At 37.9% G+C, this 19,938-nt stretch overlaps 1 pseudogene; it reads right to left on the bottom strand.

Annotated features, from left to right (window-relative positions):
- Window positions 1-435: 435 nt before the first annotated feature.
- Window positions 436-19,938, bottom strand: LOC127447279 (putative phospholipase B-like 2; annotated as a pseudogene).

The following is a 19,938-nucleotide window of genomic DNA, read 5'->3' as shown; positions in this document are numbered from 1 at the left end:
GCAGTTTCATCTTTGACAGTGGTTCAGGTTAAGGTGAGTGAGTGTTTTTGGGTGATGCGAAGAGATACAGCAGCTTGCCCGTATCTCTCCCACACCTGGCTCACCACCTGCGGGTGAAGTCTCCATTCTCCATACAGTAAATCCGCTCTGTGTTTATCTTGCCCAGGACATGCATCGTACATAATAAGTGTGTACTACTCCTAATAATCCGTTTCTGTGCTAGGATGTGCAGTCGAGTCGAGCGTGTACCGCCTGGAAATTTATATATGACAATTTTAGCCACAGTAAATTTTTAGGAAGTGAAATATTTTTTTATACTGCATTGTTTAAAATAAATTTATGCATTAAACAGTTTAAACTACTAATCGCAGAAATTAACATGTTCAATTTCCCAGCCTTAATGATTATATAAAAATGCAGAAATTCATACCTGTGGAATTTTTTTTATTTGAAAATATATAAGGAAATAAAAGTATAAAAACTCATTTAGGTCACCTCTGAAAATGAATATATTTATTTTTATGTACACTTTAATTTAAAAAGATTTTTTTTTACAAATATATTTAATATTGGCAGACTTAGTCCTCCATATTCAGAATACACTTGGCTAAAAAAATATCAAATAATGCCTCTGTCTATGTGTTGGCACTTTCCATTCAGAAGTGATCATTCATAAGTCCTATTCCTTTCGAAGACTACCATCCACTGTGAGAGTAAAACTCATTTTTAAAGTAAGATTTGTTTGGATACAGTTGAAAATTCTATTTGGAATGACCTTACAGAATGGCGATAATGATTGTTCTTGCTTCGAAGTGCCTTCCAAATGCATTATTTAGGCCATTTGAAATGCAGGGGATGTGTATGTAATGGTGGAAACATATACACACATAAAAAAAAAATCCCAGAGTCAGTTTGGGAGCAGAAACACTGACCTGCACAACAGGGTTCTGAAAACTGCCAAGAACATGTCAGAGGACAATACAAATCATAAACATCACAGTACAAAGCACAAAACACTTCTACTGAGCTCTTAGTTGTTTTTTTCTTCCTGAGACTGCTGTCATTATATTGATCATCATAAACTGTACACTCGGGACGTGTGATTAAATAAAACTCTTTACGCTACGTGGACCATTTGACATGAACTGTGCTGAAGTCCCAGCGGTCTGGATGGCCCATATGCAGGAGTTTGCTGTACGGAGAGCTGCTCCACTGGAACACGGGCACCGGATCCCATGTTGGACCACTGACGGCCAATAGCTCGAACTGCTTGAACATACCATAGGACATCATCTGCAGGAAAAATGAGGAAATTTACTATCTGTACTGTTTCACAGTGGACAGCTTTAAAGGGCCATGAAACACTAAAAGATGTTTTATTTTTAAGTTAACAGATTTGTTTGTGTTGCCCATTATGTAGGACAATAATAGTAAGCAATAATTTTAATTTAAAAGGGAAAGTAGTTAATTTAGGGATTTTTGGGCTATTTTCTTTAAATTAACGTTGAGAAAAGGCCACGTGGATGCGACATGTATGTGTTAAGATTTACACTAGATTTGAGCACATACACGTCATTGAAAGAAACCAATATTATTCATGAGAATAAACAGGGTTTCATGACCCTTTAAAGATCTCAGACAATAGTCTGGGACAAGGGGTCATCTTTATAGTTATTATACCTGTGGTAGACAGACACAAACACATGCAAAATGTAGAAAGTAGCAGTCATTAAAGAAAGAGAAAAAGGGCAAAGCAATACAAATTTCATAAGGAGAGTTCATTTCTCTGCATGGAGAATTAAAACTATAAATTCTCCTCCCTGCACGGTAGGTGGCAATATGCACAAAGAATGTGTATCACCAAAAACAAAAGAAGAAGAATGTGAAAGTGTTTCTCACCCACACCTATAATATCACTTCTGAAGACATGGATATAACCACTGGAGTCATATGGCTTACTTTTATGCTGCCTTTATGTGCTTTTTGGACCTTCAAAGTCTGGTCACCATTCACTTACATTGTGGGGACCAACAGAGCTGAGATATTCTTCTAAAAATCTTCGTTTGTGTTCAGCAGAAGAAAGAAAGTCATACACATCTGGGATGGCATGAGGGTGAGTAAATGATAAGAAAATTTTCATTTTTGGGTGAAATGTCCCTTTAAGCGTCTCTAGTCATAAGTGCTGTGTTTTTAAGACGCTGTGTCAAGTTAAATGTAGTTCGAAACTTTGAAAAACCCGCCTCGAGATCCCTGCATTCTGTTGTGCACGGTCCAGCTGTGTCTGTGGAAGGCTGTGCTGTCTGCTCTCATTGGTTTAATGAGTCGTGTTGTACAGCTGTACAGCTGGAACACTGACTGCCATCTATTGCATCAAGGTGGTACATCAAGCTTGAATTGGTCCAATGGAAAAAACATTCCTTAATATGGAATTTATGTACAGATCGGGGCATGTTTAATAATTTTTGAATGTTATTTTTCATATAATAAATCACACTAAATTAATAATCTACAGCCATAGTAGTTAAGGCCTGTTAAGACCAAATACGAGACGAATCACAAAGACGAACTGCCAACGAAAGGTCTATTCACATCGAGACCAAATCATATCCCATTAAAAGCAGTTTTATCCCTGTACAGTAAGAGGCGCTGTTCTTCAAATATATTTATTCTGGTTTCCTGCACAGACCTTTAAGCATTCAGCTGTCAACGCATGAGATTAATATTTTTAATGCTGTTAAGGCATTTATTTACCTAATATGGCATAACTGTTTCATTATATTCTTTCTATATCTTTGATGTATTTTGAGGAATATACTGTAGAATCTGTGTTTTTTGTGCAAGTGAGATGAGTAAAGAGTGCTGTTGCATAAGTCTACTGTATGTCCCGTGTCTTTATAGGCTATTTATGCATGTATTTTGCTACAAGTATTTTCCAAACAAACTCCCGAAACTTTTCTTTTTTCAATGCCTGGATAATATAATACAAGGTACAGTGATATAAATACACGTGGAATAATGTACATTAAGTAAAATCAGGTAAAGTATAAAATATGATGCATTAGAACATTAAAAACATATTATATTATATATTATATTAATATTATAAAAGAAAACATAGGTCCACAGTCTTCTTTATTTAATTATTGCATTTTTGGATTTAATTCAGGGTTTCTTGTGCATGACGAGAAAAAAAAAAGAGCACAGGAATACACTCTGGTGTCTTTATAAATGCGCATTTATAATACATGCACATATATTAAAAGCGATATTTCAAAAACAATCCAGGTTTATGTTTGTAGTACAAAGGGTTTATTAACTATTTAGTTTTAAGTATATAATATTCGGGGATGTGTAACCTCATCAGCATCTGCATGTCCAATTCCGGTGTTTGCCAGTTTATTAGTGCCACCAACACGCTGGATTGTGCAGAAGCAGCAACTCCCGAAACATAACAAAAAGCTCATATCTCACTGGTTAGTCAGTTATTTTCGCAGTACAAAGAAAAAAAACCCTGTACCCAATGTGAATAGTGCCATAGAAATCCATTGCTCCTATACAAAAGCTCGTTCGGAATGAACATTCGCACCTAAAATTTGGGCTTGGTGTGAACAGGCCTTTAGTAGTGTTGCTACTTAGTTTACTACACCCTGACACTGATGAGCTGAAAGGACAGAAATCATTAAGCAGTAGATCATACCTCATGAGACGCATCATAGACTCCACATCAGTAATGTGTGTTTGATTCCTACGGAAGATCTGTGCTCTTGGATTCTCACTGAAGGAGAACCAGGATCCATACTTCTGAACCAGCTCCTGACCTCCACTTGAATTGAACCCATCTCTCAAAATACCTACAACAGGCAATGTACTCTTTTTTTAATCAGTTTTGCACATGAAATGCCCATTAACGAGGACTGCTGTGATTGATCGATTGCTGAGATCAAATTTATTTCACAATCTCCTATAGACCCAACATGTTTTTTTAACTAAAAGTTCTTGACATACACATTCCAAGCATGCATTTGAAATGCTGAAAATTTGACTGAACACAAAATGTGCCTAAAGAGATTCTCAAGTAGAGTAACTCTGTGAGTACAACATTAGAAGTTAATCATTTTCTTGGAAAAATTGCTCATCAAGTTGGATGAGGTCTTTTTGCGAGCAGGAACTTTAGTCAACTTCCCTCTGAATCAGAGAATATGTAGTTTGGTCACAGAACAGATCATAGTCTATCCCCATTCCTGTAGTGTCTTCAGACAACTCCAGTTCCATGTTTTTCAGCTGGCTTGCAGTTGTATTACGCAAGCGAGTATAGCGTAAGAGTATCATGTTATGTGGTAAGCGAACGTGAGTGACATGCATTAGTAAAGGTGACGCTGAAAGTTCCTTCCCGGTTTACGTTGTCCTTCTTTCAACAAGAAACAACATCACAACTCCTATTTTACAAAATGTTCCGATGTTTTGCCTTTGCTGCTGTTTTGCACCTACATATTCCCTAATTGATCAAATTACACCTCCTAAAACACATTACGTCCAATATGATACTAAAAGTTATGAATACAGGTTATATAAAAGAATTCAACACCAAGACCATGTTTATTTAATAGAGTTGTCTTGAGACAAAAGCTTTATACAGCATCTGCTGATAGTTGGCATACTCACGGGATATTGTAGCTGGCCCAGTAGCCAGCCTTGAACAGTTCTTCAGTTTTGTCTGCTGTTATGATCATTCCACTAGAGGAAACAAACTTACAAGCAGTTTTTATCTGTACTTTTCAGCTTTATTAATTGGCATGTTGTTCTAGTCTGTTGTGGTCAGTATTAATCTGTTTCTGTAACACACTGGGACTGCAACTGGTGGTGCAAGTAAATTAATAATGACTTAGTTACAAACTAACTAGTACTTATTAAGCCCTTAGTTTGAACTTTACATACCAACTTAAGTGAGACCATATGCACAGCTGTGTAACCAACCCAGATGTTCGGTATTATCTATTTTTTATTATGGTTGAGAAACTTTGTCAATTTGATAAAAATGACAATCAAATTGAAGCACACTTAATGTATTTGCTTCAAAACTGTGAAAAGCACTTTTTTAATGTGTCCTTGGCCAGGAATGAAGATCTTGTAGTCGACTATCATCTACTAATTGTTGTACCTACCAAAGCAAGCAGCCATAGTTGAGTTTGATCATCTTTATAATACTTTTCATATTAAATGTGTGTACACAAGGTTAATAGTCATTTATGTTCCACTGTTGTACTTCCTGAAGACATCTGCCCATGCTTGCCCAGTTTCAGCGAGCCGATTTGCTACAATGGTTCTCAACCATTCCATAACGGCACCACGAGGCTGGATGAATTTCCACAAATCAGGGTTACTGTTGCCAATTGCAGTTTCCACAGTAACCTAAAAAATTTAAATAAAATAATGACAAGAGTATTTTATATGGGTAGCTGCATTTTATATGTCCTGCAGTGTGTCATGCTATTCTCCAGCTAAAGCTCATTTTTAACCTTACCCCTTATAAGCCTCTTCAGGATTTTGTGATCGCAAGAATTAATGCAAATTCTCTGCATTATTTGCAGTAGCTTGCTATTTTGTATAATTTCTGCAATTTTTCTGCATAAACTGAAAATCTGAATGCTTTTCTCCACATTTGACAGGGGCAAAACAAATGCTCTAAAAGCTTAACATATCGAACTGCACAGCCACCATTCTATCAATTCCACTCCACAGTAACAGCGGTGACCAACCCGCACCGCAGACCACACAGAGCAGCCCCTGAGGAGCATGCGAAGATTAAATTCTAGCTTTGATGTATGCGTACTGTCTACGGCTGCATGAAAGTTTAGAGAAAGATTTTGATTTTTCCGGTTTCACTTTAATTTCATAAATTGTGTAACGGCAAATGTTCTTGGTCATTCAGGGTTTATACATGCGGTGTAAATGACATGCAGTGATACAGAGGGGGAGACTCTTATTTGGAGTGCTCACATAATGCACTGTTGCACCGGAAAATGAGAGACAAAAAAGCAGCGTTCACGGCATGTCTATATTTACACTTTAATTATACAGTATATGTTTAAATATGGCCATATATGAGATATCTGTATGGGAATCCTCATTTGTGTTTTTAGTTTAGTTTTAATTTAGGTCTACTATTTTAACCTTACAAAAGATTACTCGCATTTTCTGGGAAAGAAAATTTGAATATTAAGATAATTGAGAGTATTCCATTAAACTCGTATTAGCCACATCACGGGTCTCACCTCTTAAATATACAGTAAATTTGTGAGTATTTATTATTTTTTAGCATGCAAGCTGCATTTTCAAATATTATGCACTTATTTATTTTTTACTGATAATTGCACTTTTACTGTCATTGACACAAATTACACAAATATACTATGATTATTTGTGAGTTTTAACTGCAAAACAACACAACAAAAAGGGCACTGCATGGTTTGAGGAAAGCAGCAGCAAATTCAGTCATTGTGGGCTGCAATAATCAAGAGAAAGTGCCACAAAATCCTGCTGGGACTGCCTTATTCATTTATATAAATATTAACCTAAAATCTTGATCCATGGACATGTTACATGGCATCTAACCAAATAAGTGCGATAATGATCCACCTATAAGCTTTAACAGAAAGTGTTTTACTAGACCACTGCTGAGGATATAAAAGTCATCCCCTGAGAATATAGAGCCAGGATACGAGGAAAACACTTGAATTCTCCCAGGAATAAATGTCTTTTCTGCAGGAACAGTCGCCATAATCGTTACACGAATATAATAAGAACATAATTATGACAATACAATTATAATCCATCTGAAACTGCATTAACGGAGCAGTGCATGGAGAGAAAATAATCCTTTTGTTAATTAAAATTCTTACACTCTCATTCAAAGCCCATTTCTGGGTTGTGTGTATTTTAACACTGACATCCCAAATCAGATGTTTCTGCAAATCGAAATCAGACCTGATTCATTTTATTTAGCCTGAACAGCAAAACGCCACATGAAGTCTAATAATTGCAAATCTGATTCAAAGCTCTGGAGACGTGCCTGAACGAATGACTCTTTTGAGTCGGTTATTTTTTTAGTGAAAACAAAAAAAACATGCAGCATGATAGTGTTATCTGATTCCCGAACTAAGGACTCTTTTGAGCCAGTTCTTTTTTTTTTGTGTGTGAATCAAAAACATACAGCGCAACCAGTGTTGTTCAATTCCAAAACGAATGGCTTTGATGATCCGGTTGTTTTTAATGATTAAATAAACATACAGCACAACCAGTGTTGGTTCGTTTTCTTTTTCTAATGGAGAATGGTTAACAGAACTGTTAGGGAACCAGAACCATTAGAGGAATCAGAATCAGTACCAGAATCCTTAAATTCCTTATGAGATTCCTTTCCCTAGATGCAGTTGACAAACACCAGTCAAACTCTGAGATTTATGTGTTTTTACCTTTTGGAGAAGTGTGATAAGCAAAATCGTATCTCTTCATTATTCTTAGCATTGACTGATAGGTGTTCTATGTATCATGTGACATCAGCAAATCTTTGCTGTCCGGCAAAAGTTTGATTCGTGCGGAGCACGAGCCTGAGCCCATTGCACGAGACTGGCTAGATTTGTTCAGTGCAGCCTCCAAGTCCTCCAGGTCTCTGGAAAAGCCTGAACATTAAAGCAGAATGAAGAACGGAGTGGTGAGAGGGTCTAGATGTGGAAAAATAAAAAAAGTCGGTGGAAAAAAAGAGAGAGAGAAAAGAATAAACTGCATGTAGGTGTGTACTCACAGGAAGCCTAACGGGCTGATGGAAAGACTTCCAGTGAGAAATTCAACCTTCCCGTTGTATCCCTCCTCCAAACCCTGTAGCTGCAGTAAAGACAAACACACCTAAAAAAGAACATTGCACAGAACTGGATGAACATGCAACACAAGAAGGAAATGGTAAGCAACAATAAGACAGGAAAACAACGCAAGATAGATTTTCATTTCCTGAAGAAAATAGCATTGCCTCCACCAGGATGATTAAAAACGATATCTGAGGTAGCTTTTTTCCAAGATAATTTTAAGATCAGTGCATCATATCACAACCCTCTACAGACACATTACAGAATTAATCACCATTCGCTAGTAAATTTTAGTTTTTATTTGCCAGACTTTTGACAACATGTAAGTATAATGCAACTGAAAACTAAAAAAGATATTAAGAAAACCGAGAAGGGGGCATCATCATATATAATATATTGACTTGTTTCATGTGTCGTCACTGTATGACCATGCCGCCATGTTTGTGACCAAAGTTCCATTTACCTTCATAGTGCTGCGCTGTGGGATACGGCAAAAGTCTGCGAAATTTTTGTTTCTATTTATAAATCTTGAAAAGGTGAAACTGCTGTTTAATTACCAGAGCCAAATGTAATTTTTCTTTAAATAAAGTTTTATCTTTTAAGTGGCATGGCTTAATTTCACCAAAGACAAGCAGTGATGAAGGGGGAGACCACAGATAAAAACACTTGTGGGTCTTTGCTTATTTAGACATGACAGTTTCCTATCGATTCAGTTCACTCGACATTGCCGTAAGCACTATAGGGAGTGTCCTTCTTACACGACCTTGTTGAGACCTTATAAAATCACACCAATCCTCCGATTGGCAATGATGTCTATGCGGAGCTCACAAAGACCTTGTGTGCGCCTTACTCTTCGAGCATTCAGGTCGGAGGTGCTGCGTCCTCACTAATGTGGACCACACCAATGAAAAAGGCTATTCAAGAACAGGCGGTTGCAGCTCACCTCTGCTATAATACTACCATGGGATGGAAATCCCGCCCTGCCTACCTTTTCAAGCAATGTCAACTGACGTCTGCACTGGCTGAAAGAGCTTATATAGCAGCAGGCCAAGCTGGTTCAGCACTCCGCAACACGTTGGTGCTCCAGGTTTTTCAAGCTAAGCTTCTTCAACAAATGAATAAGGCTCCGATCCAGAGCTGTTCAAAGAGCTCCGCACCGCTACAGATTTGCCGCTGCGAGCCACAAAAGCTACCATTCAGGCCATCGGCAAAGCGAAGAGCAACCTGGTAGTTTTGAATCGGCATATTTGGCAAACTCTCATGGAGATGCGTGATGCGGAGAAAGCCGCCCTCCTCGACACCCCTGTGTCGCCTGACGGTCTCTTTTGCAACGGCGTAGAAAGCTTTTCAGAGCACTTCATTATGGCGCAAAAGCAATCTCAAGCGTTAAAACACTTTCTACCAAAGAGAAGTAGCACTTCCCCTTTCTTGGCAGGCTCCAGATCTAATTCTGGTCAGCGCCCAGCAAAGAATTCATGTCTTGCTGCCCCAGCACAGCCGAAAGCTACCAATGAGCCGTCAGTGAAGCCACACAAGCCGTGGCCCAAGTGTAAGCACCTGCCATCTCACCGCGAAAACACGGCAACAAAAAAACTCCGCTCGGGCAACAGAAATGTTACTGACATACCCAGCTTGCTATTATTCATGGCCCAGAGCCGAAGAAGGCTCGATTAGAGGCACACAGTGTTTCTCCCCTCTTCCCCATTACTGTTCATCAGGAACAGGACAATGTTCAAAATGTGTGAATTACTCAAACAGAGATTGTTCTCACAAAAGAGAAAAAAGCGCCCATTGTACAAATATGGGACATTCACACATTCTCAGAAATAGGGCCATTTTCTCTTCACATTTCATGTAACCCACACATTATGCTCAACCGCTGATTGACAGGTGCGAAACGGCACATCAATCGCCTAGAACTATTGCCTGTCTTTCTAGCTTTGAGAGCTTTTCATTCCGACGTTGTGAATCACCACATGCTGATTCGTTCGGATAACACAACAGTAGTGGCATACATAAATCGCCAAGGGGACTCCAAAGGCCACACGTACAGGTTCCACAGCTCTGGCTGGGGATGCCAAATCGTGCTTTGTGCTTGAGAGAGAAAATCTCTCCTCAGCAGTATTTCCCATGGAAGGCAGTCTAGTATTTCTATAATCTCCAGAAACCAGGACTGATTGGGTCATTTCAGTGCAATTAACAGAACCAATTGAGCGAGCGACTCTCATTGTATGCGACACGTCCTGGGCTGTCTGAATTTCGGAGCAGATCTGTTGTCACGCCAGGGAGCATTATCACTGGAATAGAGACTTCATCCTCAGACAGTGATGAGGATTTGCAATATATTCGGCAAAGCGGAAGTCGACCTATTTGCCTCCACTGAGAATTCCCACTGTCCTCTTTGGTACTACATGTCCTAAGCCCTGCTGGGCGTGGGAGCACTGGCTCACAAATGGCCGGCGAAACGCAAATATGCGTTTCCCCTGGTGCACTTCCTTCATTCTGTCATCAGCAGGATGGACATGGAATCAGTTCTGTTAATTGCGCCGAAATGGCCCAATCAGTCCTGGTTTCCAGAGATGATAGAAATAATAGACTGCCCTCCATGGGAAATACCACTGAGGAGAAACCTTCTCTCTCAAGCACAAGTCACAATTTGGCATACCCAGCCAGAGCTGTGGAACCTATACATGTGGCCTCTGAACGGAGCACGTCGGACGAGCCAGAATTGGCTCAGTCTGTGATTAACACTGGAGGCTGGCTTGTAATTTAAACAACATTAAACCAATAAAAGGTTCTATCAACGCCCTTCACGGTTCAGGTGGTTCATTTTTTCCACCATTTAATTCAGATGAAGAGCAATCTATGCATATGTTACGCTCGGTGAGGGCATTGCATTCATGTGTTGAGCGCACACATCAGTTTAAGCTGTTGGATCAGCTCTTTATTTGTTATGAAGAATGCACGAAATTAAGGTCCATCTCCAAACAAAGGCTCTCTCACTGGATCTTTGATGCTATCGCCCTCGCTTACGAATCACAGGGCGCGAACTGCCCTAATGGTGTCAAAGCGCATTCAACCAGAGGCATGGCCTCTTCATGGGTGTGCACAAACAGTGTGTCCTTTCAGGACATATGTTTGGCAGCAGGACGGTCCTCGCAAAACACATTCACGAGATTTTATAACCTGGACGTGCCCTTCATCTCCTCACAGGTCCTCTCTGTATAGATTGCTTCTTACATTCAAGCAGGTGAGCCCAAGCCCTTATTATGGGTGGGCTACTGACTATAATCAACACAGTCACCTGATTACATGCTGTTGAACTGCTCATTGCCCAAACAAACTTGTGCTCCTTTGTAAGTAAGGGCTTCCCCGTCATTTTACACAACCACCTGCATACAGACAGTTGTAAATTTCCCATAAAGTCACAAGTACTTACATTGTAATAAAACTTCCTTCCCGACTGGGTTCGTGAAAGGGTTCATTCATACTATATGACTATATAGTTCATATATCTATTCTAAGTGCTCCCCTCCTGGCTCACCATGAGGGTTATTCACTTGCGGTATACTCATGTTGGTCGCTGTCCCACAAGACTGCAGCGTCATGCTCTTTCGATAAGTACTCCTATAAGAAATAAAACCTACTTTTCCACCTATGTTGTGAGAGGGTTAATAAACCATACTGTGTATGTCTATATGGTTCATATTGATTCCAGACTGCGTTAATTTCCATCTGGCATCTGCCATGTGGGACCATTCATATACATTTTAATAATTGTTTTTTTTTTTTAATTGTATTTATTTATCACACATTATACATTTGCACATATGCAGTGAAATTCTTTTTTTTTTTCACATATCCCAGCTAAGCTGGGGTCAGAGTGCAGGGTCAACCATGATATGGCACCCCTGGAGCAGATAGGGTCAAGGGCCTTGCTTAAGGGCCCAACAGTGGCATCTGTAATATGACTTATAAGTCATTGGCCTGTGGCCTTTGACTCCTTATGTATATATCTATTTAGTGTTATAACTCTGGGAGTGTGATGTCGTAGTGCGGCGTAATGAGATATCGTTCTCCATAGTGCTTACAGCAATGTCGAGTGAACTGAATCAAAAGGGAACATCTCCGGTTACACATGTACCCTCGGTTCCCTGAGATGTAGGGAACGAGACATTGCTAAAGCTGGCTGCACTACTACTTCAGAGTTTCATAATCGAGTGGCTCAGTCCTGTCCCTCAGTCAGAAAATTCTGAAGAAATGGTGACTGAGCGCTCGCTTATAATAGGCCTAATGTGCGCCTAAAGGGGCGGGGCCACCATTGGCAGTCAGAGGATTGGTGTGATTGTATAAGGGTTTCAACAAGGTAATGTAAGAAGGACACTCCCCATTGTGCTTACGGCAATGCCTTGTTCCCTTCATCTCAGGGAACCCAGGTTACATGTGTAACCGGAGATGTTATCTGTACATGTGTCAATATTTATAACATTGTTGGTTCGGATACAATTAAACTGGAAATGCAAATAGGACGATGTTATTCATAAAACCCAGACTGTATAAAGGTATGCAATAAGTGTAACACATTGTAATTAGGGCTGGGTGTTTTTTTAGATTTTTCAGAATAATTCTAATTTGCGTTTTGACACGATTTTGTATTATTTTTTTAAAAATTGATAAATCGAGATTTTGCAAATAGTGCTTGTCTTAATGCTGCTTCTGGTCTGATCAGCTGCACGCATGTGGTGCGCTCCAAATGAACGTGACAGGTTAACTAAACGAAGACTGATATAAAAGACAGCGGTAATATTCCCAGTAAGATTGTACACAGTGTGATTGTAGCTCAGCTTCGACCATCATGCAGGTATACACCGGCTTAAGACCATCATGCAAGTATATACCGGCTTAAGACCATAACTGGCCTCGGTGTGCACATGTTGATAAACAGTCTCCTTTCTTTTCTTTTTACCCATACAAAAGCGTTAGTTACGTGACAGTTATGGGCACTTCATTTCAAATCATGGAGAGGCTATTATATATGGGAGAATCAAACATTAGCCGCTTCTTTTGCCATGATGATTCAGATAGATTGCAATTATTGCTTTGTTCAGTGACGTGTTTCAAGTGTACTGCATCCATATAGCCGACATTTGGCAAGCGATCATTTTGACAAACTTTGCTAGTTGAATTGTAATGATAAATTATTTGATATTGCTGCACTGCTTAGCATGAACAGCTTGAGAGCGTGTCTCTACCTGCAGAGGTTTATGAATATACACACAAATTGTTTGATATACAATGAGTACTTTCTAGATGAACTTGATAATTTATAGATATTGATTTCTAGATAACTTTCTAGACAAACTTGGTTTAGAGAAAATGAATACCTACACTGGCTAAAAATGATTTTACCGGTAGGAGTGTGCACTCACTGGTCACACATAAGACTCGCCGCCGTACAGAGGTAAATCTTGGATAAAATGTATTTAAATGTCAGCGAAAATTTGGCAATATTTGTGCTGACCTCAGAACTTTACACACCTTTCCTGGGACTTTGCATTTATCAAAAGCATTTTATGAGGTTTTTCTTGATATCGTTTTACGGGTGTTTTTCCATTCACCACCCTTTCTTCCTCCCGCTGATGGTCACAAATATGGCGGCTGCGGGGCAAAAGTGACGTCACTGAAACACGTCAATATATAAACTGCCGGCCAAAAGTTTGGAATAATGAACAGATTTTGCTGTTTCGGAAGGAAATTGGTACTTTAATTCACCAAAGTGCCATTCAACTGATCACAAAGTATAGTCAGGACATTACTGATGTAAAAAACAGCACCATCAGTATTTGAAAAAAGTCATTTTTGATCAAATCTAGACAGGCCCCATTTCCAGCAGCCATCACTCCAACACCTTATCCTTGAATAATCATGCTAAATTGCTAATTTAGTACTAGTATGCAATAGACTGGCATGTCTTAAGATCAATATTAGTTCAAAAATGGCAAAAAAGAAACAGCTTTCTCTAGAAACTCATCAGTCAATCATTGTTTTGAGGAATGAAGGCTATACAATGCTTGAAATTGCCAAAAAATTGAAGATTTCATACAAAGGTGTACACTACAGTCTTCAAAGACAAAGGACAACTGGCTCTAACAAGGACAGAAAGAGATGTGGAAGGTCAGATGTACAAATAAACAAGAGGATAAGTACATCAGAGTCTCTAGTTTGAGAAATAGACCCCTCACATGTCCTCTGCTGACAGCTTCATTGAATTCTACCCGCTCAACACCAGTTTCATGTACAACAGTAAAGAGAAGACTCAGGGGTGCAGGCCTTATGGGAAGAATTGCAAAGAAAAAGCCACTTTTGAAACAGAAAAACAAAAAGAAAAGGTTAGAGTGGGCAAAGAAACACAGACATTGGACAACAGATAACTGGAAAAATGTTATGATCTTAACCCCATTGAGCTTTTGTGGGATCAGCTAGACTGTAAGGTGCGTGAGAAGTGCCCGACAAGACAGCCACATCTATGGCAAGTGCTACAAGAAGTGTAGGGTGAAATGTCACCTGAGTATCTGGACCAACTGACAGCTAGAATGTCAAGGATCTGCAAAGCTGTCATTGCTGCACGTGGAGGATTTTTTGATGAGAACTCTTTTAAGTAGTTTAAGAAGTTCTGACCATCTTTTTCAATAATATTAGTAATTTTTCACGTTATATATGTCCTGACTATACAATGTGATCAGTTGAATGCCACTTTGGTGAATAAAAGTACCAATTTCTTTCCATAAGAGCAAAATCTGTACATTATTCAAAACTTTTGGCTACCAGTGTATAAACATATATTTTAGCTTGTGAACAAATGTGCAAATTTTACATCAATTTATATGTCATAAAAATTTCATTTTTAATAATGATACAAGCTGTTGTCACTGTTTGAAATTTCATACACATTATTAACTAATTAGTCACGGTTGAAACCTAATGAAAATAGAATTAATAGTAATTAGTAATAGTAAATAGTAATAAATAATAATTTAAGTGCTACTATATCAAAACTACTATGCAAAAAAACAAAACAAAAAAACAATTCCAAACCCTTGCATAGATTAGTTAAAGATTTGTTTTTGTTAAATTCTTTTATATTTAGTGTTTTCTGAAATTAAAATACTTCACAATCTATGATTGTTCCTTTTAAATATTTATGTATTTACACATTTATTACACTTACTAAATTTTGTAACATGTTTATTTATATGCACTGGTGCGATTTACGTTAGGTTTACATTGATATGTATAACAAGAGCCAAACAGGTACTGTCTCTTTAAGAGAACCGGCAGCTCCGCGAGCAAGTGTTTATGGTAGTATGAGCGCAGCACACATTAACTAGAGAGAGTTGCACAGTGGTTTTTCCCTCATCCGTGCAATGTACGATTAGAAATAATGTTTCTTTTTATCTTTTTGACCACCAACTGACTGTAAATAACAGAAAGGATTTTAAAAGAGTCATGAAATTAAATTGGAGTGCCTAGGTCACGTCTTTGGACACAAAATCCATGGAACGAAGCAAAAGGAAACTTTTACTTGCATAATGTGTATCGACTTACATGTACAAATATTTATTGTACAAGTTCACAAATTCAAATCTACAGCCTCTTGAGTTATGCAACACTTTTACCTTCTAACAGATGTACAACAGGCACGTTACTGGTCTGTAGCCATGCTTTAAAAGGAAAACAGTCCGTGGAACAGTTTAACCGAAGTCAGAGTCTGCGTCATTAAATGCAATGTCAATGCCATTTCATGACTGAACTAAAGCAATGGTGACGGCACGATCAGGACAGATCTGGATCCACTGCAGCCAAATAAGGTAAATTTCCTACAGGGCGCGCGCTCACGAGACATAAGACGCTGTAAAAGACAAGGCAGAATCCAGCTTCTTAATCGTCAGCTTCTTATTCATTAAAAGGATTGCAGCGCTCAAGTTCTTCTTCGCCACTACACACTCAATCCCTGGTGAGTAAAATCTGAATATTTACTCACCATTGGCTGATAAATACATATTTGGTTGCATATGCGAGTGAATTACTTGCTATGTAGAGGGCTGTATCACATTGTATTTGGACTAGTTTTAATCAGGAGCATCTGAAGTTTTTATATTGTTTGTTTCATGTTTTATGGTGTACTGTAAATAATCATAAGTTATAAAAACAAAATACTTTTAATTTTGTTAAGAGTTGGTTATATATTCCCTAAATGCATTGTGAAGTCCAGCTTTTAAGCTTTAAAACGACATCCATTGTGTTTGTCAAGCGAGTAGTTATCAATTTGATGATTTTTTTCAGCACAAAGCCAAAATATATGCCAAAATATTTATTATTATTTAAGTGGCAAATTGATTTGATATCTGTCAGTAAAGTAACTGTAATCTGATTACACAAATTTAAAAATATAAATTAATCTAATTTTAAGTACTTGATTTTTGTAATCCAGATAACATCTTGTCCATTACTACATGGTTGTGTGTGTGGGATGACTACAGGAGGGAAACCCGGTTTATGGGCTGCACACCACTGTCACTTACCTGATGCCAGTACGGCTAGTCTGTATGTGTGTCCATCTGCTGTGTGACCCACTGAAGGTTGGTGCTGATGTAGTCTTTGAGCCGCTGGCAGTAGCCTGTATCATGAGTGAATGGACCACAGTAGCCCATGAGCGTGTTCATCCAGTGTTTGTAAATGAGCTGTGATTTAAAGAGCATGACATAAATAAATCCCAGATTGTCACAAGCTTCGACAGTTCTTCATGATTCTCAGTACAGAGGAGCCTCAAGGCTCTGTACTGGGTCCTCTTCCATTCATACTGCTAACAAATAACTGAGATACCAAATATCAAAGACTTTTATTTGATCAAAGATTTTTGTTTATTGTGGATATAAAATAAGAGTAAAGTTATTATAAGAGTCAAGTGTTATGATTTTACGAAAAACTGTGCATATTTAATTTCTATCACAATCACATGAACCTCTGCAGTTCCATCAAGAACCCTCAGTTTGGAAACACTACACTAGTGGGCTAAAATGAAAGCAAGCGTGAATGAGAGATGCAGACTATGAGAGACTGGGATTTTTATACCTGAGACGTGACAGTAGCCTCCACGACTCAAGCAGCATACGCCTGCAATGTGTCATTATAACTCCCACTGGTGCTGACTTCAAGAAATGACCACCTGACAGCAAACACATTAACACTTATCATTACTACCTAACCTCCAGACAGGATCGGACTGGGTGACAAAATTTAACTGGGAATTTCAGGATTCTTGTGGCCCACTGGATATAGATTTCATCACAGACATCTATTTTTGATTTACATATGGGTTTCACATGCTTAAAAAGAACATAAATAGAACTGAACGCTCTGTGCATCATGACTCATTGAAATTGTTATAATAAATACAGTTCATCTTATAGTTATAATACACATCTTCAATGGATTGTACTGCAGTTTAAAGTGTTTTTGGATCATTCCACAGACAAAACATTGAAAAAACATCTTTGCAAGAACATTCAGTAGACAAAAAATTCCAGACAACATGAGTTGTGGAAAATCAGATGTGATCTAGGAGCTTTTTACAGCTTTATACCATGCATGTCATTGAAGAGATGGTAAGTCTATCCCTCACAGCCTCGTTGTCATTCCCATTAAAAATCATGGCGCTGCCATGAATAAGGTCTATTACTTTCACTAAAAACATTTGTGGTGTGTTTTCTTATAAAACTGTTGTCATCAAAGCCATATGGCACAATACAATTTTAAATCCAATACAAGTTCAATTCAGCTGAATCTCAATCGACAGCATTTGTGGCACACTGTTGATTACCACAAAAAGTAATCAACAAGTAATTTCAATTCAAGGTTGCAGTTATGCTAATATATATATATATATATATATATATATATATATATATATATATATATATATATATATTCACACTGGTGGCCAAAAGTTTGGAATAATGTACAGATTTTGCTCTTATGGAAAGAAATTGGTACTTTTATTCACCAAAGTGGCATTCAACTGATCACAATGTATAGTCAGGACATTACTGATGTGAAAAATTACTATTACTATTTGAAAGTAAAAAAAAAAAAAAAAAACTACTTAAACTACTTCAAAGAGTTCTCATCAAAAAATCCTCCACATGCAGCAATGACAGCTTTGCAGATCCTTGGCATTCTAGCAGTCAGTTTGTCCAGATACTCAGGTGACATTTCACCCCACACTTCCTGTAGCACTTGCCATAGATGTGACTGTCTTGTCGGGCACTTCTCACGCACCTTACAGTCTAGCTGATCCCACAAAAGCTCAATGGGGTTAAGATCCATAACACTCTTTTCCAATTATCTGTTGTCCAATGTCTGTGTTTCTTTGCCCACTCTAACCTTTTCTTTTTGATTTTCTGTTTCAAAAGTGGCTTTTTCTTTGCAATTCTTCCCATAAGACCTGCACCCCTGAGTCTTCTCTTTACTGTTGTACATGAAACTGGTGTTGAGCGGGTAGAATTCAATGAAGCTGTCAGCTGAGGACATGTGAGGCATCTATTTCTCAAACTAGAGACTCTGATGTACTTATCCTCTTGTTTAGTTGTACATCTGGCCTTCCACATCTCTTTCTGTCCTTGTTAGAGCCAGTTGTCCTTTGTCTTTGAACACTGTAGTGTACACCTTTGTATGAAATCTTCAGTTTTTTGGCAATTTCAAGAATTGTATAGCCTTCATTCCTCAAAACAATGATTGACTGATGAGTTTCTTGAGAAAGCTGTTTCTTTTTAGCCATTTCTGACCTAATATTGACCTTAATACATGCCAGTCTATTGCATACTGTGACAACTCAAAAACAGACACAATGTTGAGCTTCATTTAATGAACCAAATAGCTTTCAACTGTGTTTGATATAATGGCAAGTGATTTTCTAGTACCAAATGATCAATTTAGCATGATTACTCAAGGATAAGGTGTTGGAGTGATGGCTGCTGGAAATGGGGCCTGTCTAGATTTGATCAAATATGACTTTTTTCAAATAGTGATGGTGCTGTTTTTTACATCAGTAATGTCCTGACTATACTTTGTGATCAGTTGAATGCCACTTTGGTGAATTACAGTACCAATTTCCTTCCGAAACAGCAAAATCTGTTCATTATTCCAAACTTTTGGCCACCAGTGTGTGTGTGTGTGTGTGTGTGTGTGTATGTATGTGTATATATATATATATATATATATATATATATATATATATATATATATATTTGTATGTAATATTTTCATATTTACCTAAAAGTGCAAACTTATTTTCAAAACACTTCACTGTATTACAAATAACTTAACATATAATGTGTGTAAACGTAATATTATAGATAAATATTACAGTCATACAACATGGCATTTTTAGGGTTGACGCCTAACCCTAATCTTGGTTAAAAAAAAAACATTCAATTAATTTAATTTCATGTTTTTAATAAAACTGTTGTGTAGAAGCGTGTTCAAATATTTTAACTATGTAAAAAATATACAAGATTTTAACAGCCCTTTGAGAATACTAAAATACATAATTGACCCCTGAATGAGAGTGATTGTTAATTAAACTAGAAAACTGAAACTTAAAATTGCATGGTTGTGAAAGAGGAATTTAACAGAGTAATTGCATAACTCGTGGTAAGATGCAAAAGTGTGTTGTTGAAATTATGAGACTAAAAAAGCAACATATCTGTCAAAATAAATTTGACCAATATGTATCATTTTCCCTTTAAGGGCAGTAAGACATTTTTGAACAAAATCCATAGTAAAGTGAGTTCATGGAGATGTGCTGCTGTCAAGTGTTTAGGTCATCTAAGAACAGTGTTAGACCAAGTACATACTAACTCTGTGTTTTTGATGTCGTCTGTGAACTTCGCGACTGCAACAGAGTCCGCTTGAAATCCCTCTTTCAGTATTAAGTTTTGTCGTCATAAAGCGCCGAGTAGATCTGAGCCCATGATACGTTTAAAACACAAACTACACACACAAATAACTGAGAAAACGCCAT

This window comes from Myxocyprinus asiaticus, chromosome 10 (assembly GCF_019703515.2).
Source record: "Myxocyprinus asiaticus isolate MX2 ecotype Aquarium Trade chromosome 10, UBuf_Myxa_2, whole genome shotgun sequence".
Taxonomy (NCBI): domain Eukaryota; kingdom Metazoa; phylum Chordata; class Actinopteri; order Cypriniformes; family Catostomidae; genus Myxocyprinus; species Myxocyprinus asiaticus.
This window is presented reverse-complemented; position numbering and strand designations above follow the sequence as displayed.